At 42.1% G+C, this 26,131-nt stretch overlaps 1 pseudogene; it reads right to left on the bottom strand.

Moving 5' to 3' along the window:
* Positions 1–4,749: 4,749 nt before the first annotated feature.
* LOC136539126 (acylamino-acid-releasing enzyme 2-like) lies at positions 4,750–24,705 on the bottom strand (annotated as a pseudogene).
* Positions 24,706–26,131: the final 1,426 nt, after the last annotated feature.

Raw genomic sequence — 26,131 nt, 5'->3', positions numbered from 1 at the left:
TTAGAGGCAACCACGTGCTTTGTCTTCTTCTTCGGGGGGAGGTTACTTTGTGGGTCAGACATATAGAAAACTTGTGCGACACGTGAAGCGAGGACCCAAGGGTCATCTTGGTAGCCTAGATTCTCGAGGTCCAGGACTCTCAATCCGATTTCATTCAGTTGGTGTTGTTTGATCCAGCGGCATCAAAACAGGGCCACCGTTATATCCCTTCCATAGTCAAGTTCCCACATCTCTTCAATGATGCTAAAGTATTGGATCTTTTGCCCCCAATCCATCGAGAGCCTCTATTTGAACGCCACTGTTTTGGTTCACATATTTACTATCCTTTGCGTGGGTATAGTACATATACCCATTGATGTCATAAGCATTCCAAGATGTCACTTGTCTTAATGGCCCCTCCGCTAACCTACTGATGGTAATAGAGTCTATGGTTTCTCCAAGCGGTATGTTTTGGTCCTTCAACCATGTAGTTAGTCGTTGCTTGTGTTGTTTCAAGACCCAATCATCCGAACGGCTATTTCTCTCCGCCATAATGATAGCCAAGTGTTCATCAATATATGGTTGCATCAGTTGTGTACTCTACAAGACACTGTAATGCGCCTGACTCACCTCTTTGTAATTATGGTCGATGAACAATTTTCTACCATCAGTGCCCTTCCCAGCCAGCCTACCCTTGTGACGAGAATTGGGTTTACCAATCCCTTTCTATACTTTTAGGTACTCTTGACAGCACTCGACAACTTCTTCAGTACTGTAACCCTCTATCATGGAGCCCTCTTGGTATGCTCGATTATCCACGTATCGAGTTAGAACTGACATGAACCACTCATAGGACCACATTTTATGCAAGTAGCAAGGGCCCAACGCCTATATATGATGAACCATGTGAATCATGAGATGTGGCATTATATCAAAAAAAGCAGGAGGTAAACACATCTCCAGTTGATTTTGTGTCTCCACCACAAATTCATGTAGGTCACTCAGCTCTTGCTTGCCAATCATCTTCTGTGAGATCTTCGAAAAGAAGTAGCATATGCGGGTGATGGCCATTTTTAAGAACTCTGGCTTTATAGCCCTGATTGCAATAGGTAGAAACACTGTCAGCATCATATGGCAATCGTGAGCCTTGTAGTGTGTTATTGACAAGTCCTTCATCGACACTAGCTTCTTCACATTTGCTAAAACCCCAGTCGAGACTTTGATCCCCCTCAGGAAAGTGCATATAGATCTCTTCTTGTCTGGTGTTAAGTTGAAGCATGCCACGGGTAGAGTGTATTTTCCATTAGCCTCAGGTACCGGGTGAAGCTGTGGCATCAGGTTTAGCTGCACCATGTCTTTCCGTGCTTTCAGACCATCCTTTGACTTGCCTGTGTCCATCAAGGTAGCAATAAGACTCTCAAAGACATTCTTCTGCACATGCATAGCATCAATGGCATGGGGGACCTCTAAGTCTGGCCAATAAGGCAGATACTAAAAGAAGATCGATTGTTTCTTGAAAGGTACGCCTTCAACAGGAGGTGTGCTTCTATCTCTGTTCGTCCCATCTGGATTTTTCTTTCCATAGACGACACATATGTTTTTCACCATTCTGTACACATGTTCTTCGTTATGACATCTCTCCGGAGGGGGTTCAATCTCCGAGGCATTGTCATAAAATCTAAAGAACATTTTGCTGCGGTACTTGTGACTTGTCCTTAAGAAGCGTCGGTTCCTTAGGTAAACTATCTTCTTGGATGCATCCAGGTACACCCATGTAGTACCATCTAAGCAAACCAAGCATCCCGTCTTTCCTTTGATCCGTCCAGACAAAGCAAACATCGCGGGGTAATCATTGGTAGTAACAAATATTATTGCTCTACATATGAAGTCCTCCTTTCGGAACGTATCATACATCTGCTCCCCATGCCTCCATAGCCTCTCCATTTCTTGCATCAAATGCTCTAGGAACATGTCTATATCAATGCCTGGTTGTTTAGGGCTAGAAATAAGAATAGTGAGGAGAAGGTACTTTCTCTTCTGACACAACCATGTTGGGATGTTGTACATGGTCAAGATCACTGGCCATGTGCTATGGTCGCTCATCCTCTCATTGAAGGCATTCATTCCATCGGTGCTCAAGCCAAACCGTACATTTCTTGGGTCATCGCTGAATTCTTTGTGTTTCTCATCAAATCTTTGCCACTGACTATAATCAGCCGAGTGTGCAATCTTATCATCATCCACCTTATGCTCATCATCCCACCATGTCATGAGTGTGGCTTCTTTAGAGTTTAGGAAGATACGTCTCAAGCGGTCGGTCACTGGCAGGTACCACATTACCAAGGCAGAAATTCTTCTCTGCTTTGCATCGTTGTCTAATGGAGTGTCCTCTGGGGGCTGAGATTCTTGTACCACTTTTTTTGTACCCTTCTTATTCCTCTTTTTTCTAATGGAGGGTTCGTCCCCACCGTAAAGGTCATTGTTCTTGTACTGGCTGGCCCCCCACCGGGGACATTTATCCAGTGACTTGAACGTTTCGCCATGAAAAAGTATACAGTGGTTGGGGCATGCATGGATTTTTTCAACCCCCATTGTCAATGGACTTATGACCTTCTTCGCTTGGTATGTGTTGGCAGGAACTAAGTTTGGTTGTGGCAGCACCCATGACAGGAGATGCAATAGATCATTGAAACTACAGTCTGACCAGTCGTACTTAGCCTTCAGGATGAGCAGCTCAAGCACAAAATGTAGCAATATCTAATATGTCGGACAACCCTTTTCAACACGATACACAGTCTCCTTCGATGCTTTTGTCACCCTTTCCAAATTTTTCAGACCTTTCGGGCTATTTAGTAAAATCTCTGGTCCAAGGGCTCGAATCATGCCCTCTAAATCGTCTTCATCCCCGACACGTGCTCTACCATTATTATTAGCACCACCTTCGTCATTACCATCCCAACCACCAGCATCACCACCTTGTTCATTGTCAAACTCGAAATCCATTCGTGCATCAAGCTCTGCTGAATATTGGGACAGAGATTCTATTGTTTCGTCGTCGTATTCCTGCTCATCCTCGTCGTTAACAATAACCGTTTCACCATGATGAATCCACATTGTGTAGTCCTCAACAAATTTTTGTATAATCAAATGTGATCTGATGATAGTCACATCTGTCCATGCCATACGGTTCTTGCAATCTTTACAGGGGCAAATAATTGTATCCTTATTCTCTTTCAATGTCGTTACAAGCTTCTTTGTGGCTTCAATAAATTTATCCACCTCTTCACGTAAACCTGTCTTGAACCTTAACAAACCATACATCTAAGAGTTCCTGCACTCCATCTTTTACAACAACAACAATAAAAACGAAATTAATAAAAAACCAAACCCTAGATCTAGATCCACATGCACATGAAACATCCATAAAACTAACTAATTGTTCACTAAAATCAAGAAACATGGACCAAATAAGGGTATGATCTTGTTCCCCTCCCTAATTTACCCTAGTACATTTAAAACTTGGGTCTAATTTACTTCATAAGTAGCTCAAGCACCATAGAAGAGAGAGAAAAACAAAACTCTAATTACTCACTAACCAACCATTAAAACTTCAAAAAAAAGTGTGGAATAGCATTTTCTTACCTTCTACAACCTCTCCACCAAAGGATTTGAGACTAAAACGTTCCCCCCTTAGTAGAGCAATTTTTGGGAGGTGCCCAAAGCCTCCCCACCTTTCTTTCATGGGTTGGAGTGAGTGACCCGAGGAGAAAGAAGGAGCTGCAGCTGATTTATATGTGGGTCATTTGTAGGGGCGGCTGGTGATTGAGCCGCCCCTACAAATAGGAGCTATATATACGGGGACATTTGTAGGGGTGGCTCAATCACCAGCCGCCCCTACAAATAGCAACTCCAGGAGCGGCTGGTAATTGAGCCGCCCCTACAAATCAAACCCCATTTGTAGGGGCGGCTCGTATCACCAGCCGTATCTACTGTTTCATTTGTAGGGGTGGCTGATGTCTGGGCATCCGAGCACGCCACTGTAGGGACGGCTTCATCACCAGCCGCTCCTAAAAAAAATCGAACCGTTACTAAAAAAATCATTTTTTACGTAGTGAAAAATATAGTACAAACAAATAGAAAAAGGACCTGCACGCGAAGTGCCTAGAAAGACAGAAAACAAAGAGAAAGGAGACAAGGAAAGAGAAAAATCCGAGCCACGACACCACATACGGCTCAAACCACACTCAAAGCTACCGTTCCTAATGCCGCTATATATCAGGCAAAAGGATTAACTTGGCTTGCGAGCAACCACATGCTTCCTAATAAGCCTACAAAAGTATGATTAACGATGTTTTTGTTTTTGCTTCCTAAGCCCACTAGTAATAGCTTATTGTCAAAATTTTTGTAAAACTCAAATAAATGAAGTATAGCTATGAATTAAAGCATCGACCCTGTTCGCTTGTCTTATGAGCCGTACTATTTCAGCGAATGAACAGTGTTTTTCTCTCACAATAAATCAGCGAACACGAACAGGGCCATCGTAGCTGAACAGATAAAATTATTTAAATAGGGAAGATGTTAATTCATTAAATTTCTATCAAATATGTACATAAATAAAAGGAACTAGAACGTTGTATGAAACCGAATCAGCATTTATATTTTTCACAACAAAGTTTGAATTCTTCCCAAACTTATAGGAGCACTGCTCTACAAATATTTGAAGTTCATGGTCGCCTAGTCCCTTAACCGAATGAACCACCAGGATCTGCTTCATGCCGCTGCATTCAGATGTTTCTTGAACCATACTCCAATGTTGAGGAAGCTTTCGAAATCAGACCGCGGTCTGCAGAGAAAAATCACCAAATCCGAGCCCAATTCAAAAAGGGGAAAGGGATGGCCAAACAAGCCTCGCTGCATGCGACCGAAGAACAGAATTAGCTTACAGATTGATTTCATGTATGTCTTCTGGGAACATCGTGATTTTGACCTCGCCTCCTCTTTTTCTCAGGCCCCTCGCGTACTGAAATTATGAGAAATCAAATATGTAAACAAGAGGCATATGAGAAGATAGGACGGGAATGCAGAGACAAATTAGTATGGGAAGTTCGGTCAGTTGAAATTCTATCATTACAGTATAAATAAAAAGAGGCGTACCTAGTGCAGAGATCTCTCACTCTGTGTGGGGTCTAGAAAAGTGTGTCAGTGGCAAGCCTTAGTCTCGCCTGTGCAATGCGAGGAGACCGCGACTCGAATCCGGGACCTTTAGGTCACAGACGATAAGACTCTACCGCTTGCACCAGACCCGCCCTTCCATCATAGTATAAATAAAGACTAGCTAAAATATTTTTACAGCAATGCGTCGAACTTGAGACCCATCTGTAGTTGTAAATGTGTTACCACATCTTTCCTTGACGAGTTAGAATAGATCCGCTGAAGCAGATCTCAAGAGATATTCATGTACCTGTAGGCCATTATAAACAGGTACTCGACGATCAGCTCCACCAAGAAGCGTAAGAAGGGGCGCTTTCACCTGCACAATCAGAAAAGTTCCATTAACCATACACTATTAGAAACAGTAGGTGTGTCGAGTGCCTGGTATTTTACCGAGTACATTCCTTCGGGCACTCGACAAACAGTATCTTTACCGAGTGCCTACATGTAAAAACTCGGCAAAACAAATGCACTTGGTAAAAAAAACTTATTTGCCGAGTGCAGAAAATAAAACACTCGACAAACAACAATAAGACACTTGGCAAAGAATAGACACTCGGCAAAAGACCGCCACATGTGCCGTCCGTCGACCAGGGTCACTACTGGAAACTACATTATTCCTGTGTGCTAAAAAACCGTCAAGAAAACAGGGAAAAACCGTCAGAAAAATCAATTATGTCGGGAGCCCGACAGGCATATACCGTCAATGATAGACTGACAGGGAAATCAGATTTGCCTATGAGCTTACCGACAGAAATATTTTTCTGATGGTAATTTTTTGACGGATGTCCGACAAAAATATTGTAACGTCCGGAGGTTTAGTGCGGCGTCAGGAACCGTCAGGTTAACTGATTTCCCTATAGGCTCACCGTCAGGGATATTGATAATTTCTTTGTGGGATATAGTAATTTTTCTGTCAGTCAACCCTCAAGGAAGTAAACATATTTCTGTCAGTTCAACATAATTTTCCTGATGGCTTCCCGTCAAGGAAATCACAATTTTTCTCAAATTACCACCAGAGAAATTAGTAGGTGACACAAAAATATTACAATTACATCTGTTACTGATTCACCAAACAACACGTTACATGCATACCACAATATTAAAGCATATATATTAGAAGTTCCATAAGAGCTTACAAAGCATTCAACACGGGCCAACATACCAAAGGTTCTGCCCTCACAAATTACATCTAAAATTCTACTACTACCACCAGCATTTGCTACTCCTAATTTATACATGTATAGCCATGTCACCTACCACGACATCCTAGTTTTAGCCAAGTCCATCTAACATTCAATTACTACTAAGTTAATCATCCACGGCCATACATGTTCAAAAGACAAAAGACAGCCACCAGCCACCAGCTTATGTTGTTCAATAGACAAAAGTCACTTTGACAACCCATGTGCTATTTCTGCCAATAGCAACCTTACCATATATATCCCAAATCACAGAAGTCATCGATGTATGATCCAGCATTGCTGCCCCCATTGTTGTCGTCAATGTCCTCTTCATCCCTGTCCTCTTCATCCTCTTCATCCCCTTCATACATGTCCTCGTCATTCATGTCCTCCTCCTGTGTCCTCTCCTTCCATGTAACTACCATCCATGTGCCTCTTCGTCCTCTCCATCCATGTCCTCACCATCCAAGTCCTCACCAACATGGGATGAACTAGTGGGCAGCTGCAAAATAATAATACCATGTAAATATCAATTGGATTTTAGGACTGATAAACATTAATTAATTGTCTTATACATGATTTCCTTTTACACCAGCACCATACATGAAGCATATACAAGTGAATAGTGGCCCTGACGAGAAATAAAATGAACTGGCATTCCATGAAATTCTGGAGCTGAAAGAATTATTTAGACATGCACAAGATTCAAAGTCTATTTCATCATCTACTAGCTATGTCAAACCTTCATATTCCCGTGGGACTAAATTATAAATTCCTTAGTGGAGGTGGCAAGTTTCAGTATAGCTAGAAGTACAGCTTACCATGAGGTTAAAACTAAGATGGAAAGTTGGAAACTACAGTAACCATCAACATGAGGCCACTCCCTCACTGCTGCACTGCGTGTTGTCATTCTGACATCAAAACATATCAGTTGTCTACTTAAAATGGTTTAGACCAACTGGTTTTTTGTCATAATTAATACTGATTTCATAGGTACAAGTATCAAGTTAATGTACTTACATTTGTTTGTAGAGCTGCAAGGCGCCTTTTATGATTTTCTGAAACCTCCTGATCCAATTTGCGATAAAGATCCTACATCCAAACAAGTATAGTAGTTCAAAAATAAACTACTAGGAGTGTGCTTTCTTTAATCAATAAATAGACACACGAATGCAGAATGGAGCCCTTGGCATTTTCCACTTCCCCTTATTATTTCTCACTAAATTAAGCGAAGGCCAGACACATATATCAGCTTGATCTAGTCTAGCTTTCACATTATCTTTGGTCTTGTCAGCTATGTCAAAGCAAGTGTTCCAAATAGCTTCACCTACATTTCGCTCATTATGCATTAAGTCAATGTTGTGTGGGAGCTTTAACTTAGAAAAGTATGGAAGGTGCCTAAAGCAGCTCACAAAAGTCCAATTGTGTAGTTTTCCATAGTTTGGTGTATCATCTACAAACTTTTGTAGATGGTCTTCCACTTCTTGCCCTATTAAGCGCCTAGGTTGTTCCTCAAGCACTATTGTGTTCCTACGAAATGCATTAGCTTGCATTCTAAATGGATGATCTATAGGAAGGAAGCGTCTATGACAATCAAACCAACAAGCCTTACGTCCATGACGGAGTTGAAATCCTTGGCAACCATATCCACATGCTAATTTGCCATTGGTGCTCCATCCAGCAAAGTCTCCATAAGCACGAAAATCATGCACTGACCAAAGGTAACTTGCCCTCATTGTAAAGCTGTGCTTGAGTGAAGCATCCTTTGTTTGGACCCCCACCCATAGTTTTTTTAGTTCATCCACCAGGGCTGCATCAGAATATTCAATTTCCTTCCAGGATGCTCAGGGCCAGGGACTACAAGGGCAAGAAAAATATACCAATTCATCAGCATTAGCAACCATTCTATAAAAGGCTTGGGTAGAGGATGTTAGTGTATCATCTATAGCTGGTGGATGTTCGCCAACCAGATCAAATAGCATATCATCCATACGGTCAACTTCATTGCAACCCTCCTCAGTACCTACAGTGCTATGTTCATCATGACTAACAAGACTCACCATGTTCTGTCCATGTTTCATAGCCTTCTCTAAAACCAAATTTAAACAAATGAAGCTCTATAGTATTCCTTTTCTGCATAAAGTAGTTCCGGCACATGGCACAAGGACACTTGATGGTATCATTTTCAACCACATCCGATAAAGAGAATGCATGATTCAAGAATTCAGTTGTTTCATCAACCCATTCATTAGAGGAAAGTTTACCATGTTGCCGACCATTATACATCCACGAGCGTGACATTTGAACTATCTTGTATTGCAAATATAAAATTTTAATTGTTAATTTAGACCATGCATATAGGCATACAACATATCTAGGAATGTGGCATATCTATCATTCCATAACAAAAGACATGTATACCAACCAAATTAACAAATGTACACTGGTGGCAATCACAAGATAGCAGCAGTGTGTAATAAAAGCATATCAATCATATTAACTAGTGATAACAGATGGACAATCACAAGACGATGACAGCAGTGTGTAATAAAAGAGAATGAGCATCACAACATAGCAGAGCACATTCATAAACACAACAAAAAGTAAGAACTTTACCTTTAACCAGAAAGCCAATTCACACCACTTTGTTATGGATTGTAGTGATGATGAAGTATTTTTTGACTACTACACAAATCGCAGAAGCTTATTTTAACCTATGTCAAACAAATAAAAATAGTGCACTATGCATAAGTTGTACTGATGAACAACCTATACAATATAAAAGCAATACTGATGAGCAGCTTATCATGTTATTGATAAAAAAATAAAGTAACACTTATCTTAATCAAGACAATAGTGAAGCACCAATTCTAATAACAGCTATTTAGCTGTATGTCAAATTAGTAGTGCATTTGTTAGATGCCTTCAATTTGCCAGCTCAACATATATCCACATAAAACCAACCCAATGTATGAATGAATCAAACTACAAACCCCCTAATCTACCAATGAAACAAGCCCCAAGATGGCACCACTGCTCTCTCTGCCCTTCTAGAACCATTGCTATCCCTTTCCTCCAAGAACCACTAAGTTACTCCCTGCATTAATCATGTGTGCTATGAATGAAACAAAAAAAGCAGATCTATATTTTTTTCTCTATAAACTAACAAGGTTACTGGTGTGCTACTGCTGATAGCTAGGGCGCCTGCCATAGCTTGCTACAGGGTGGGTGCGCCCCTCATTCTCAACACATGGGAGTATTTCAAGAAAATACATAGGCCAACACCTGGCTTTCCATATCACAGCATAGATCGAGTTTTTTTATTTTAAGAAACAACAAATCTCCCTGTAGGAAAATCAAATCTACCACAATATAGATCTAGTTTTGTGGAAAAGGGATTGGTCAAGATGAGGGTTAGGAGGAATAGAGACTTACCACAAAACCTGGAAGCTATAGTTCAATACGAGATGCAGATGGTTGTCGTAGAGGCGTCGTGCTGTCCTCCACTACCTTGGCCGCCTTCGTGTCAGCGGCGGCCGACACCAGGGGCCTCCGCAGTGGCTTCAGCTCATTAGAGGGCGCTAGAGGCGGCGCCTCCAGATCCAGATGGAGGAAGTGGTGGCTGGTGCTGCAGCCCCATGGATCTTGGAGGGATAAACGAACTAGCTTCTTGGAGAGGGATAAACGAACTAGCTTCTTGGAGAGGGATAAATGAACTAGCTTCTTGGTGAGTGGCCCGGAGGGAAAGGGAGGAGACCGAGAGCAGAGCAGGGACAGAGTTTTGGAGACCGAGAGCAGAGCTGGGTGGACTCGTGGGGATGGGGTTGGGGATTTATTTTTAATTTGTTTTTTAGGGGTTAGGACTGTGGTATGCGCGGCTATTATGCGCCAACTGGAAATCTTCCGCGACAACTGAAAATATTGAGCGCCAAACAATTAACCTGTGGATGCACCGACAGAATAATGTGTCAGCACACAGAAAAAATTCTTTATTATCCTGAGAGGACTATATACCGACAGGAAAATCTGTATTTTTCTGTGAGGAAGGCGACCCGACAGAGTAATTACATTTTCTCTGTGAGCCTTTCGAGACCCGTCAGGGAAAATAAATGGCACACAGGAATAAAGTAATTTCTAGTAGTGGGTGGTGGCCGTTAGTACTTTGCCGAGTGTCGGTTAGTGACACTCGGCAAAGAGAATCTTTGTCGAGTGTTCTTATCTGGCACTCGGTAAATAGGTTCGTTTACCGAGTGTTTTATTTTGGCACTCGACAAATTAAAAAGTTTTTTTTCCTCCCCTGACCTTGAAACTTTTTCTACACTCTACATACAACATGTGGTACTCCATGTTAAAATTTGGTATATTTCTAGATACATTTGCTATATTTAATTAATTTATTGCCTTTAAAGTATTTTTTTGGTATAAGTCAAATTTGAACCGCAAGTGATTCAAATAATATAATAAAATAAGTAGAAAAATGATATTCATGCTATTGAGTCCTGTGTGAGGCCTTATCCGAGAAATGAAAGGAAATTTTGAGCATCTTGTTCACGAAATCCAACCACGAACGTGTGGCCGAATGGTTTTTAAATTCTTAAAAAACAAACGAAGTCTGAAAATTATGAGATTTGTCAAGATCTCATGATATCATACATGGAGGCCATGGTAAAAAATTGAGAAGGTTTCGCACAATCAGTCACGTACGATGTTTACAAACCGAAGTATCTCAGAAGAAGAATCCTATCATTGAGAAGGATTTGGTAAGATTTGGAGTCAAAGTGACGGTCGAATTCGGGTTTGACTTCAAAACTTTTTGTATAGGCAATAGAGAACATAGATTGATTCATGTGTAATTTTGGTAAATTTTTTGATCCATTCGATAATTTTAATTTATTAAGTGCAGTCATAGAATTTTAATTGCTATACATTGAATTTGAGCTACAACTACATGAAATAATAAGTTTTTTTCCTCCCCTGATATTGAAACTTTTTCTATACTCCACATAGAATATGTGGTACTCCATGTTAAGATTTGGTATACTTCTGAATTCCGTTTGCTATATTTAATTAATGTATTGCCTTTAAAGTAAATTTTTGGTATAAGTCAAATTTGAACTGCAAGTGATTCCAATAATATAATAAAATGAGTAGAAAAATGATATTCATATTATTGAGTCCCGTGTGAGGCCTTATCCGGGAAATGAAAGAAAATTTTGAACATCTTGTTCACGAAACCCGACCACGAACATGTGGCCGAATGATTTTTAAATTCTTAAAAAAACAAACGAAGTCTGAAAATCATGAGATTTGTCAAGATCTCAAGATATCATACATGGAGGCCGTGGTAAAAATTGAGAAGGTTTCGCATAATCTATCACGTATGATGTTTACAAACTGAAGTATCTCACAAGAAGAATCCTAGCGTTGAGAAGGATTCGGTAAGATTTAAAGTCAAAGTGATGGTCGAATTGGGGTTTGACTTCAAAACTTTTTATATAGGCAATAGAGAACATAGATTGATTCATGTGTAATTTTGGTAAATTTTTGGATACGCTCGATAATTTTAATTTGTTAAGTGCAATTATAGAATTTTAATTGATATACATTGAATTTGAGCTACAACTGCATGAAATAATAAGTTTTTTTCCTCCCTTGACCTTTAAACTTTTTGTACACTCCACATACAACATGCGGTACTCCATGTTAAGATTTGGTATATTTCTAGATCCGTTTGCTATATTTAATTAATTTATTGTCTTTAAAGTAATTTTTTGGTATAAGTCAAATTTGAAATGCAAGTGATTCAAATAATATAATAAAATGAGTAGAAAAATGATATTTATGTTATTGAGTCCCGTGTGAGGCCTTATCCAGGAAATGAAAGGAAATTTTGAACATCTTGTTCACGAAACCCGACCACGAACGTGTGGTCGAATGGTTTTTAAATTCTTAAAAAAACAAACGAAGTCTGAAAACATTGAGATTTGTCAAGATCTCATGATATCATACGTGGAGGCCATGGTAAAAATTTGAGAAGGTTTCTCATAATCTGTCACGTATGATGTTTACAAACCAAAGTATCTCAGAAGAAGAATCATAGCGTTGAGAAGGATTCGGTAAGATTTGGAGTCAAAGTGACGGTCAAATTGGGGTTTGACTTCAAAACTTTTTGTATAGGCAATTGAGAACATAGATTGATTCATGTGTAATTTTGGTAAATTTTTGGATCCGTTCGATAATTTTAATTTGTTATGTGCAATTATAGAATTTTAATTGATATACATTGAATTTGAGCTACAACTGCATAAAATAATAAGTTTGCTAACTTTGCCGAGTGTCCCTGAGATGGCACTCGGCAAAGATGGGGTTTGCTGAGTGTTAGACCTAGGACACTCGGCAAACAACTTCACGGGCCCCACATACGCGCATTATAGTTTAGGATTTGGAAATGGGAAAAAATAAAACGTGTTTGCCGAGTGCCCACGATTTAGCACTTGACAAACCTGTATTTTGCCGAGTGTCATAACTGGGACACTCGACAAACAGCTTTACGAGCCCCACACGCGCAGTAGTTTAGGTTTTCAAAAATGAAAAAAAACAGGGGGTTTACCGACTGCTAGATCATGGGCACTCGGCAAACCTCCCTCGTAACCACCCCACGCACCCGACCGCACACACACGGTCACTCTCAAACCCACAACTGCGCCCAAACTATACCACACCGCCGGCCCCGCACCTGCCCACACTAGCCCTCGACGCTCGGCCTCCCGCCCTCGGCGCCCGCGCCCGTGCGCCCACTGCCGCAGTTTCGCCGCCTCGGGAGCCTGCCGCCACCGTTTTGCCGCCCCAGGAGCCCGTCGCCGCCATTCCACCGCCCTAGGAGCCCACCACTGCTTCCCCTATTTCGGTCATCGCGGAGGAGCTGCTGCTGTTGCTGATTGAAGAGCTGCTTTTTCCCAACACCGCGACGCCAAACCAAGAGGTCCAAGAGAAGGACGAGGAGCCCCTCTTGCTCGCCATCGCACCACCCTCTTCGACCTCATCGCCGCCAGTAAGCACTGCCCCGCCCCGCCCTACTTCCTCCCCCCACCTACATTCCTTGCTATGCATGCCCGGCCTTCGAGCCACATCACCTTTTCTACATAGCATGAACCCATGCGCGAGCGGCCACGAGCTCTCACTTGCCACGGCACTACTCGCCGCGCGCACCCTCACGATCACGGCCTCTCTGCTGGCCACTTGCACGCCCTCGAGCACAGATGGCCTTGAGATTTAGGGTTCTACTCGATTCTTAGGTTGGAAACCCCGTTAGTGCTAATTGGTGATTATAGTTTATCTATGAATTTCTAGTACATATTGCTTGTGAGGAAATTGGGATGAAATGATTTAGTCGAGGCACTGGATACTTGTATAGATGATTATGGTTTATCTGCCAATTTGTATTGTTGTTTGTCAGGAAATTGGGATAAATGCTTTAGTCGAGGCACTGGATACTTGTACTGTTTGTTACAGTCGCTCGTAGATGCATGGGCGTGGGGCAATAATTAAAGTCCTTCAGATATTATGTTATTCGATTAACGGCATATGAATTTGAGCAAGTTTTAGTAAGAACAGCTAGTAGCAATTAATCTAGGATTCTCTAGTACAGCATAATTGCTATCAGCTTAGTGATGCTGATTGATGTTTATGGCTTGTTTGTGAATCTCTAATAGTGTTGCATGTGAGATACTTTATAAATTATGAAGGTGGGATAAACTGGGATTGGAATGATTTAGTGGAAGACACTTCTGTGATATTATATTCGTATTACATATGCTTTTGATGACATAACTACTGTGATGATTGCAGCATAAATTATGTTTGATGTTTCATGCAATTATCATAGTCTACCTTTCCACATTACATCTCTTTCTTTTTTTTATGATTGAGGCAATGCTCACAACTGAACCAACCATCATCCCCAAAGTTGACACTACCTTTGTACCTGTTCAATGATAATTAAAGCAATGCTCAATGGTTGCATCTGTTTTCGTGCATTTCTTCCTACCTCTTCTGCTTTGTGTAGTTTCTAGGCACCAAAGATAGGTACTGTTTATTGCATGTGATGATTTCTTCCTTTGTCTAATTTGATCATTGGCAAGTTCAAGATGTAAGAATTAATTTTGCACTTTCACCCTATTTGGTGGGGATGATCCATCATAACTTGTGTATGTGGTTGTTGGCCATCGTGCCATTGGTTTGTTGCAAGGTTGTGGTTACCTCACCATGCATGGGAGGTGCTGCCGAAATTTATAATTGACACTATTATGTTCCTTTGTTGTAGGAGAGGCCATTGCCAAGATCGTTCTCCACCAACCTCGACTCGTCACTTTGCCCTACCGCAAGGTGAGGCATCCTACACCCCTCTTCCATATGATGTGAAATATAGGATGTTTGTATATCACGTAACCTAGCTAGGTGTCTCACGTTCGAAAGAGATACAGGTTGGAAATATACAGATCTTTGCATATCTATATCCGTATCTATTTTGAATTGTTCCATATTTTTTGAACAGTCCGAGGATATGTAGATGGGGTTAGTTTCCATGCTCTACTCTGATCCTGAGATAGAGTTTCGGTAGCATCTCCCTGTTGTTCTCTGGATACACAATCTCCATGCCAGGATGTGTATTTGGAGAACAGCGGGGAGGTGCTGTCGAAATTTTATCTCGGATAGGAGTAGAGCATGGAAACTAACCTCATCTACACATCCTCGGATGGGATTAGGACCTATCTTCACCTATTAGATAGTATAGGAACTTGTAGATGCAATTGATTTTTATATTACATGCTGATATGTTAGAGGATGGATGACCGTGAGTGGATGTACATGGGTCGCTCTAGTCAGGGTTCGTTCACCGATGAATGGATTGAGAAGACCGATGTTTTCTTGGAACTAGCATTTGCAAGGGTTAAAGGAGCGCGTGGCACTTGATGTCCCTGCAGTATTTGTGCAAACATGCGTTGACAAACAAAGGTGGTCATAGGTAAACATCTTTGTAAGAATGGATTTATGGCGGACTATACCTAGGTGGATCTACCATGGTGAATCTGATCAGTGTGAGAGACAAGGTCGTGAGACAATGCATCGAGGATTATGATGCTAATGCCTAGGGTAGGAGACATGTTAAATGACTATCATGAAAGCACACTTCGATGCAGGATGTAGGGAGGAGGAGCTAGAGCCAACCACAAAGGCGTATTATGATATGTTGTCTGCAGCACAACAACCCCTTCATGGGCATGCCAAGATTTCTCAACTAGATGCCATTGCACGCCTAATGGCCGTAAAGTCCCAATTTAGCTTGAGTCAAGAAGCCTTCGATGTTATGCTGACAGTTGTTGGTAGCCTGCTCCCGGATGGTCACATCCTGCCAAAGAGCATGTATGAGGCACAGAAACTGCTTCGTGCACTTAAGATGTCATATGAGCAGATACACGCTTATCCGAAGGGATGCATCTTATTTAGGAAAGAACATGCGGAAGCAAAGTACTGTGTGAAGTGTAAATCATCTAGGTTCCTGGAGGTAGACTCTGGTGATGGTCAGAAGAGGTAGCTCGCCATCCCCGTGAAGATCCTACAGTACCTTCCATTCATATCGAGCATCCAATGGCTTTATATGACTGAGGAATCCGTGAAATAGATGACATGGCACAAATACAGACGTCGATACAATCTTGAGAAGCTGGTGCATCCATCTGATGGTGAAGCATAGGACAAGGTTTGATATGATTCATCATGAGAAAGCTCTAGAGGCTTTATATGACTGAGATTAATTACTGCTTAATTTCATCTTCTTATATGTCATATACTTGATGATGTATGTGCCTCCAGTGGTGGTGCGCCTATGATCTACAGTGTTGGGCTCGGATTGTGGACAGGTGGTGCGACCCCACAGTGGGAGGAGAATCACAACGCTTGCCAGGAGTGCAGCGTTTGCTGATGCCAGGTGCACCACACCATCAAGGCAACCTCAACCTCTCAGAATACGTGGCTAGATGGGTATGCGAATTCATTTCTTTATTCTAATGCTCAACTCTGCATAATTTCTAATCATATTATTTTTTTGTAGTCTGTGGCACATGGTGGCTAGCCTTGCTCCTAGTTTGTGGCATATGCTTTGGCCCACAAGGGGAAGGCGATGTCCGACGCCACCTACAACCTGGAGGACCCGCCCTCGGTGTACAACAACGAGTCCATCCATAGCCGCTTCGATGGATACACATCGATGGCAAGGGTGGTCCATGGCCCAAAGTATGATCTGAGCACCCATGACCTTGATGGAGAAGTGGTCATGAGGGTGGGAGGAGGCAAGAAGCATGGTCGGTTCTGGATTAGCGACGGCACAATCGACACAGCATTGCATTGTAACATTGGGATGAAATTCGAGCACGGAGCACGGGTTCTAGTCCGGCGATACACCCACGGCCGGACTCTACATGGTTCCAGATGAACGTACTCTAGGTTATTTCTATTTTATTCATCGTTCATTCATTTTTACATACTTTTGCATTGCATTGTAACATTGGGATGAAATATTGTAGGCTCAGCTGGAACAAGAAACGAGGCACCGGGAGGAGCTAGAGGCGAAGATGGAGGCAGAGCGATAGAGGATGGAGCAGCAGACGTTTGAATATATGAGGGGTGTTTACGCTGCAATAGGTCAACCTCTGCCACCGATGCCAATCCCTCCTCCTCAACCTGCTCCAAACACTGTTTTCAGGCACTGTGAGTCGCTTTACAACTAGTTGTGCAGCAATCTCTTCTCCTTTGTGCAATCTTGACTCACACATGCAATCTCTTCTCCTTTGTGCAGCATCAATCGGTGGCATCGAATGAGCCTCATGATCCAGCATGGTCAGTAGTGGAACTCGTGGCCTAAGTAGACTTGTGATTTTATTTGCATTTGCATTTGTGGATTACCTAGTGATTATTTGTGGTTGTGAATGAACCTACTAGTGATTCTGAAGTTTATTTGCATTAATGTGTTGTCCATATATCAATATGAACTGCCTGTGATGCCTATTGTGAACTAGCTATGATGGATGTGATAGTTTATTTGAATGTGGTACGTGGCTGTCACCGAACCTAATAAATTGATTATATGTGGCAGCTTTGCCGAGTGTTACACTTGGCAAAGAAGCCTTTTACCGAGTGCCAGGGTTAAAACACTTGGCAAAGTGGACACGTGGTAAAATTCTGTGCATTCTGGGACTAAAATGGCTTCTTTGCCAAGTGTCTACGCTATGACACTTGGCAAAGAAGCCAAAATTCTGTGCATTCTAGGACGTGTTTGCTGAGTGCCTGAACTTTAACACATGGAAAAGGTAGAAGCTTTGCCAAGTGCCTGGAACATGACACACGACAAAGGAAGAATCTTTGCCGAGTGCCTGAACTTTGACACTCGGCAAAGGAAGAAGCTTTACTGAGTGCCCGAACTTTGACACTCGACAAAGAAGCATAGTTTGCTGAGTGCCTGAGATTTGACACTCGATAAATGCGCCATAACCATCTCCACTCCGTCATGTTACTTTTTCTCACCGAGCGTTGGTTTCAACTCTCGGCAAAATCTTTGCCGAGTGCTCGATAGAAAACACTCGGCAAATAGCTGTTTGCCGACACTGTAGATGTCATGTGCTATTTGCCGAGTATTACACTCGACAAATCCTTTGCCGAGTGTTTTTTGGGCTTTGTCGAGTGCCTGTGGCATATGGCAAATCGACTGTTTCCGGTAGTGATACCACCAAAATGATGATTGACCTGATAGTTGAGACAGGGAAAACATACTTTAGAGATATGGGCAATTGGTGATTTCTGATAGAAGAGATGAAGATGGTTGGATGAAGGGGCTTCAGAGGCATCTAATATATCAAAGCAAGTTACTTTGGTCGCCTCTCAGGGTGTCCATGTCGCCCCGAATTCTCCTGGCCGTCCGATCCTCCATCGTGTGGCCCAGATTGTTTGTAGCCGCTTCTATTGGAATCAGCTTCTGCCGGCTCCTCATCGCTCTGGGTTCTTTTTGCTAGCTTCTGCGCCTTGTCATATGAATTTGGTGGAACAGATATATACTTGGCTCTAGCTTCTCCTTGCAGATTCTTCCCTCCTCTCTCTCCCCATCGGTCTCTCCCTCTCCGTCCTGACGCGAGTAGGGGTGACGGGCGCGAGCCGGGCACAGCGGCGATGGTGACTGTCCTCCTCCTCCTTCACCCTCCCTCGCCTACCTCTCACCTCCGTTTCTCCCTCCCCTTCCTCACTCTCCCCTTCCCTCTCGATGCTACGGCAGGCGCGAGGCGGCGGCAGGTGCCAAGCGACGACGCCCCTGCGGGTGATGCGCCGCCGTGGGAGGGGCTCAGCGGCCCCCTCCCTCTCCCCCATCCTCCGTGCGACCGCCTGAACGCCTCCTCCCGCTAGGGATCTTGTGCAACTTTGCTCGACGAAACCCTAGGTGCTTGTGCGGCGGCGATAGCGGCGGTGAAGCTTGGCGACTGGATTTGATGGTGACTCACCCTCTTCTTCTCCTCCTTTGTCCCATGGCTCCTCCCCTAGATCCTCTCTCCCTCACATTTTTTTTGGAGCGGCAGATCCTCACAATAATTTCTATGGCAATTAAGAACAGTAGATTCTAAAGCTTTTGTTGATTTTATTTCCTTTAGTATTTTATTTGCTATTACCTGAATTAAAATCTGCTGGTTGGTTCAAAATAATACCTCTAGGTTAGTAAAAATGGTTACATGTACAATCTTGATATATTACTGTGCATTGATTTGTCATCTCCTCGTAATGAATTGTGTCCATTCATTGAAAGAGCCAGGAAGGCCTAGTGACCTTTTTATGCCATTTTTTCCTTGTGTGATTTACGATACTGATTGGTTAGTGCATATGTCCATGTCCTCCTTCTAGGAGATTCCTGTTTAACTGAAACCAATGAGTTTCCAGAAAGAATGATGCTCTATTTTTAATGTCATGTCCAGTTTTATCTCTATCTACACTGATAGGACTCCATTTTCTTTGTTTCCTGATGTTTCCTGATGTGCATACCATTTTTTATCTAGACATTTTTACTAAGTGTAGTTACCTAATGCTTAAATCTAGATGAGTTCTTGGTTCTCACATTGGTATTACTAGCTACTTCTGCAATTGTTATTTAGCCTGGTTCAGCAGGACCATGTCACAGAGAAGAAAGAAGAAGAAACCATATGCCTCAATGCATTTTAACTGATTTTAAGGTCAGCCGGCCTAAATCTTGGAATGTTCAAATTGCAATGTCTGTAAAGCTTAGGTTGCCATGTTTTTCTAAGGACATAAAAGCATGGCTCTTACATGCATTTGATATATGTAGGTTGGTGTCCCCCCCTCCCCAACACGAACTGGTGCAGGTGCTCCACGCAGAACCGCTGATCGTCGTTTCGTCGGCTCGCAGGTTCGCTTCCTCTCTCGCTCCCCCTTTCTCCTTACCTCTCCTTGCCGGACCTGCCTCTCCCAATGCTCTCAGTCCTCATGGAAGCGGTCTTCCTGACACCTTTGTGCTTTCCCTTTTTTTCTTTGATTATCTTCAATTTGATATACGATTATAGTTGCTCATGGTTTATTGATATACGATATGGCTCACGGTTTTTTGTAAATTCGATATACGATTATAGTTGCTCTTAATGTAAAAAAAAGGTCTGTGGCATTTTCATATCGTCTTGCCAAAAACGTGTCTGCTTAAATCTCTTAGGTATTTTTTTCGTTCGGTTTTACGGTAACTGCTGAACAAATTTCTGGTTGCATCTTGATTAGCCTTCCTAGTCAATTCTCATACACATCAGGTTAAGATTTGCGAATTTGGGACTGCTAGCAGATTGGTACACTTCTCTCTTTTAGTTTATTCCTACTGAATATGTTCATGGGTTTAATAAAGTGAAATATCCATTTCAATTCCATGGCAAGCCAGAACATATCGTACATTTGCTCGCGGTATTATAGGGCGCCTGAACTAATATTTGGAGCTACGGAGTATTAAAGCTGCGATTGATATCTGCTCTGTTGGTTGTGTATTGGCTGACCTTCTAATTGGTCTGGTGATGCTGCCTTCAAGACCTTATGCATCGAAATAAAATGATGTAGTTTCAGACTATCTGAATTGGTGGCCTCTGAACAAAATGGTGGAAATCAAGGTACGTAACTTAGCGGTGCCACTTCTAGCTGTACCTTAACCTTATGCAGCAAAAATAAAATGATAAACTTTCAGGTTATCTAAATTGGTGGCTTCTGGACAAAATGGACGCTTTACAATTATGGCGGCGGCTTATGCCTTGACCCAGTAGAAAATCACACACTAACGGCTGCTTCTTTCTTGGAGGTATGCTAATTTTTAAACTGTTCCTCTGTTTGTCCTTTCTTTACTATCCTAAATGTGATTGAAGGTATGTTTGCAAAATATTTATGATCTAGAAAAGTAATATTTAAATCTAATATAGCTTTGGTTTTCCTCTCAGTGCCGCTTCATTGAGGGCACCTTGAGAAAGTTCATGTCTCGGGATGATTAGTATAGCTGTAGCCTACCTTATTTGTGGAAGATGGAAAAATCTAGATTTTAACATCCCAACAACTTAGGTATAAACGCCGTTACCTGCACGGTTTGATTTCCGTTTAATCGCCGCGGGCAAAGACGCGCGTGATGGACTAGTATTGCTTTACTTCAGTTCCGCAGGCCACTATGTAACACCAGTCTGGAATGTCAGTGGTGCCAATCATCAGTGACAGGTTGCAGACAGGGTTCCGAGCAGCTGCCACGACAAATCTGTCTGGAGCCTGCAGCCAAACTGCATATTACACTAGGAACAATAAACAGGAGTATCAGCTACCCCGACTCTGAAACCCATTAGCATGCTAACCTGACCAATCAAATGAGTTGTCAGGAATCCCACCATGTGAAATCCCAACAACAGCTACTCTAGATGCATCTACCAGCTCTTCCTTAATGGCGAAATCTAGTGCTGTAAGGCAATCTTGAACATCCTGCTCAACAGAGTTGGGAATAGATTGGTTCAGGAGGAACAAAAATGCTGAATTCAACTAGAGTACGTACCTGGGATCCAACTTTTCCAGGAAGTGATTGCAAAGCTTCCTCTCCGTAACCTGGTGTACCTCTTTTTAATAAGATACTAGTCAGATTGGAAATATTGCCATACATAGCTAGTAAAGTGCATTGGAATCCCAAGAGAGTACCGGTAGTTTATAATAAGCAGATTAAATCCAAGCGAAGCAAGAAATGCTGAAGATTTTGAATAGCTTGATACAGACACTGAGTGTGGGCCACCATGAAGGATTACAACAGTTGGACTGTGCGAACTATCCTTGCAGGACACAAATATGGCCTCGAATGGAAGTTTTCCACCTACAGAACAGGAAAAAACATACTACCTGGATAAAAAATATCACACCCTAACTAATGATATCTCTAGTGTTCAGGGTTATACCATCAGAAAGGTCATCAGAAGGGCTAGGGACAGGAATTTTAAGTATACTACTGACACTGTGATGCAGTAACAAGGACTTAACCTGCAATAGAAGGCAATGCCGCAGATGAGAATACATGAAGATAACTGCGCTCTTGAAAGCTGTCAAGACAAACATTTATGCAACTCAAACTTCACAGCAACTTAAAAGCTAACCTTACTGTTGGATGCCATCAATGGACTAGTAACTTCATCCCAAGTCCATCTACGTGCTTGACCCTCTGGTGTCACCGGACTGTCCATACCTGATGTAAGGAGGGTCGATGGGACTACTTGACACTATACACCATAAGAAAGAGAAAATTACAAGTTTGATTTTAGAAATTTTGAAGCATGAGTTTAGTACCAGTTTACAACTATAATTTTTGAAAGACCAATTTACAACTATAATTACCAGCAAGAACATTGTTGCCATCTAATGCAAGAGCACTCCATGAGTAATATGAGTCTTCCGGAGTTATTCTTGTTACTTTGCTACTGTAAAATGAATCAATATAGGATATCAAAGTGGTTCTTTGAGCTCTGGAACAGGATTACACCAACACCCTATGATTTACCTTAAAACATCTATTGATAATATCACTTCAGTACTTCTCCAAGCAGATGTTAATATCATTGTGCATCCATCAGAGAGCCAAGGATCGGATAGCATGGATGAACAATAGAGGCCTGGAAAACAGCCATCTTCAGGGCACATTACAATAGGCACCTGGGACAGTTCAAAAGCTACTCAGTGAACAGGCTGCAGAACATAACCAATAATTTAGTCAAGAAAATTTTCCTCAAAAAAAAAAAAAATCAAGAAAAAAAATAGATGGGCATACCACTTCATTAACATCGAGTTGTTTATCCATTTTCCATTCTGAAGGCCAATTGATTATATGCAGGGAATCCGTTGCATTATGTGCACCACTGTCTACAGCCTGTTTTGAAGATAGAAACACCAGAAGTTTTCCATCCCGGATGTTAATTTGTATTATTATTCAGATAAAGGCCATCAGGGGTCCAACATCAAATCTACTGGAACACTAGTACAAACATACCTGGACCGTGGAAACAAAGCACTGCTAAAGCCTGTGGTTAAGTTGCGCACTACTACACCGGAGTCTGATTTACCATCACTGGTAAAGGGAAATAACATATTATACAAAATGGTACCTGACGATGCTACTAAGTACTGACAAATGCACAGTCAAAGGCCCAAAGTTGTTTTTTCTATTTCAGCGCGTGTTTAGTTTGGGGAATTTGGGCTACTGTAGCACTTTCGTTTTTATTTGACAATTAGTGTTCAATCATGGACTAATTAAGCTCAAAACGTTCGTATCGTAATTTCCAACCAAACTGTGCAATTAGTTTTTTTTTCGTTTACATTTAATGCTCCATGCACGTATCGCAAGATTCGATGTGATGGGTACTGTAGCACTTTTTTGGGAATTTGGGGTTCAACTAAACACGCGCTCAACATAACAACGATAACTGATAGGCTGACTCTGAAACTGCAGAGTACAAACTCTAAAGTTATGAATCATGATTTTAAGAGGGATGCTCACCTAGCTGGTGTATTGTCAGGCTCGGATCCTTCAAAAGGGCAAGGAATTGCATAAAGAGCACATGGCCTGTTAGAACAGTACTTGATACCAAGTTTTCTAGCAGTGTTCTGGAACCCGTTGTGTTCTAACCATCCAACGAAAACCAGATACTTTTGACTTCCACTTGATGATGCTGGAGCCCAAACAACATGGCCAACACTCAATGATGTTGAAATGCCTTTAGCCGCTCGTACTTCTCCTCTGCATACACCAAAGACAGCAGGGGGTCTTAGGCTTGAAGCCATATTTCCTGATCTAGGAACTAGCTTTTACCAACTGTTGTGTTGATTAATAGGCATGGAACAGACCTGGCAATGTCAGGAACAAACAATGAGAGTCTCCCTTTATTGGAGTATCTTTCACCCCAGTCCTCTTCCCAATCGCCCTGTCCTTTCCAGGTATTACAGTCTTCCTCAGAAGAACCTTCCCTTCTATATCCAGAATGATTAAAAGCTGGATTTGGTTCGGTAGGAGCTTCAGCAATATATGCTATCAAGGTCTCTTCTTGATTCCAAGAAATACCATGAAACCTGTAGCAACAAGAATAGTGATGTACTGTCATGCAACTGTAGCTGTGGAAAGCAAAGGTAGAAGTAAATCCAACCACTATGTTTTACTTTTTAGTTTTTCCTCACCATTCATCGGTATAAAGAGGGCCATGCATAGACTTCACTACATGTATCTCCTCCACATGTGATTGATAAACAATTTCAAGCTTAGTGGGGCAACCTTTCTCCCCGTTTCGCACTACAAGAAGCTTCGATCCGAAGGGGATGGAACAATGACAGACACTCCAGTTATCTCAGTGGGGAAAGGAGACCACTGGAAATCCAGAGAGTTGGTGCCAGCTCTTGTAATATGAGAATACAAAATGTATTTTCTGTTGCTGTTCGCCAGTAGGTCTGGCTGGCTAACAGAGAACATTGCTGTGGATCTGTCTTCTGCAATAATAAATTAAGCACTGTTTAGAACTTAAGATAACAGCCATTTTGATATGAATTCTGAGAGATCAGAGAAGTATATGATGATTATGGACAAAGGAAGTAAAGTGAAAAGACTGTCCATACCATTGTTGGTTTTGAGGATCAAAGCACTATCAATGCTTGGGACATTGGTAAATTCTTGCAGTAACTTGGATTGGGAGGCATATTCTTCAGATGTCATTGCATCCATTCTGAGTGGGTTCTCTTTCTCCCAAGACATGCACACTTTTATGACCCACTGGAGGGGCAAACTTTACTAGGCTAAGCTAGATCTGCAGTTTACAAAGACATATGTTACACATATTGTAGGATTGCAGCAAATTTTGCTGCCAATACAATAGGGCACATGCAATGTATGGATAGCAGTCAAGCTCCATTAAGCACACTAATCAGTCTCACCTAAACTCTTATTTGGTTACAGCTTGCTATGCAAGTCAATTTTCAAGAGGCTTGCGGTATCAAGGTTCTGACTAGTTTAATTTCAAAACAAATACCAGTCTTACTTCTTCACGAATTCCATTAAAAACCATGCATTTTCAATATACAAAATTCATGAAAAGATGAAACACTAAAGAATCTAAGATGGAAATCATTGAGTGTCGGTGATAGTGCCTGAGTGAGACTAACTGGACACAACTTCCTGTATTGCCACCTGACCTCCCGAATTCACCTACTGCAAGAGTGCAAAAGTTATATGAAGTCGGAAGTCAAGTAATTCTACTTACTAGGCTAAACTGATCGCAGTAGACATGAACTCATCTTGAACTAGAGTAAGCAGATGATTGAGTTAAGCCAAGTACAGAAGAAAGCAACCATATAGCCATAAAATTGTCCATAACATCAAAACTTTCCTAGCTCAAGTTATCCATTTTACAAAATTGTAAACATTCAAGAAGCACTTATCTAGCTATATTTTATTCACCTAGAAAAGTACTAGAAATAGTGCATATCAAATTTTTATAAAATACTTTACTTCATGAGGAATCCAACAAAATTTGGTTCACCAAAATGGGACATTCCTAGATCAAGATATGATTTTCCAAAGTTAGAACAAAAATCTATAAAAGAAATAACAAAAACCCTAAACCGCAGTCACTGATGTGTGGGACCCAAGTGTCAGCGGGGTCCACCTGTCAGCCTAACCGAAATAGAGGGGCGCATTTGACCGGCGCTAGCTCGCCAACGGCGAGCTCTCCGACGAAACCGACCCACCTACGTGATCTACTCACTAACCTGCGTCGATTGGTACCCATGGTGGCAGCGCGGACGCACCGGAGCTACCTCGTCGTTGGCCATGGTGGCACGGCGGCGCCGCCCTGAGGTATGACGGCTGCTACAAGCCATGGCAAGGCTCGGCGAGAAGTGCACAAGCTCCGCGGTGACCAAACGAGTCTACCGAGGCTACTTAGACTAGGTGACCAAATGAGTCTACCAGAGCTACCTCGTCGCCGGCCATGGCGGCACGGTGGCGTGGCGGTGAGAGCGCGGCGGTGCTACGCGTCATCTTCCATGCTGGTGAGGCAATCGTTCACTGTAACGTCATACCCCAAGCTAGGACACACCCTAACCAAGCTCTAATGTGAAGAATAAGATGGAATGCTTGTTAACACTGGATTTTGGTCGATTCTGGAAGATGACAGGTAGAC

This window comes from Miscanthus floridulus, chromosome 2, assembly GCF_019320115.1.
Source record: "Miscanthus floridulus cultivar M001 chromosome 2, ASM1932011v1, whole genome shotgun sequence".
In the NCBI taxonomy this organism is placed as follows: domain Eukaryota; kingdom Viridiplantae; phylum Streptophyta; class Magnoliopsida; order Poales; family Poaceae; genus Miscanthus; species Miscanthus floridulus.
The sequence above is the reverse complement of the archived record's forward strand: the minus strand, read 5'-3'. Positions and strand labels throughout refer to the sequence as shown.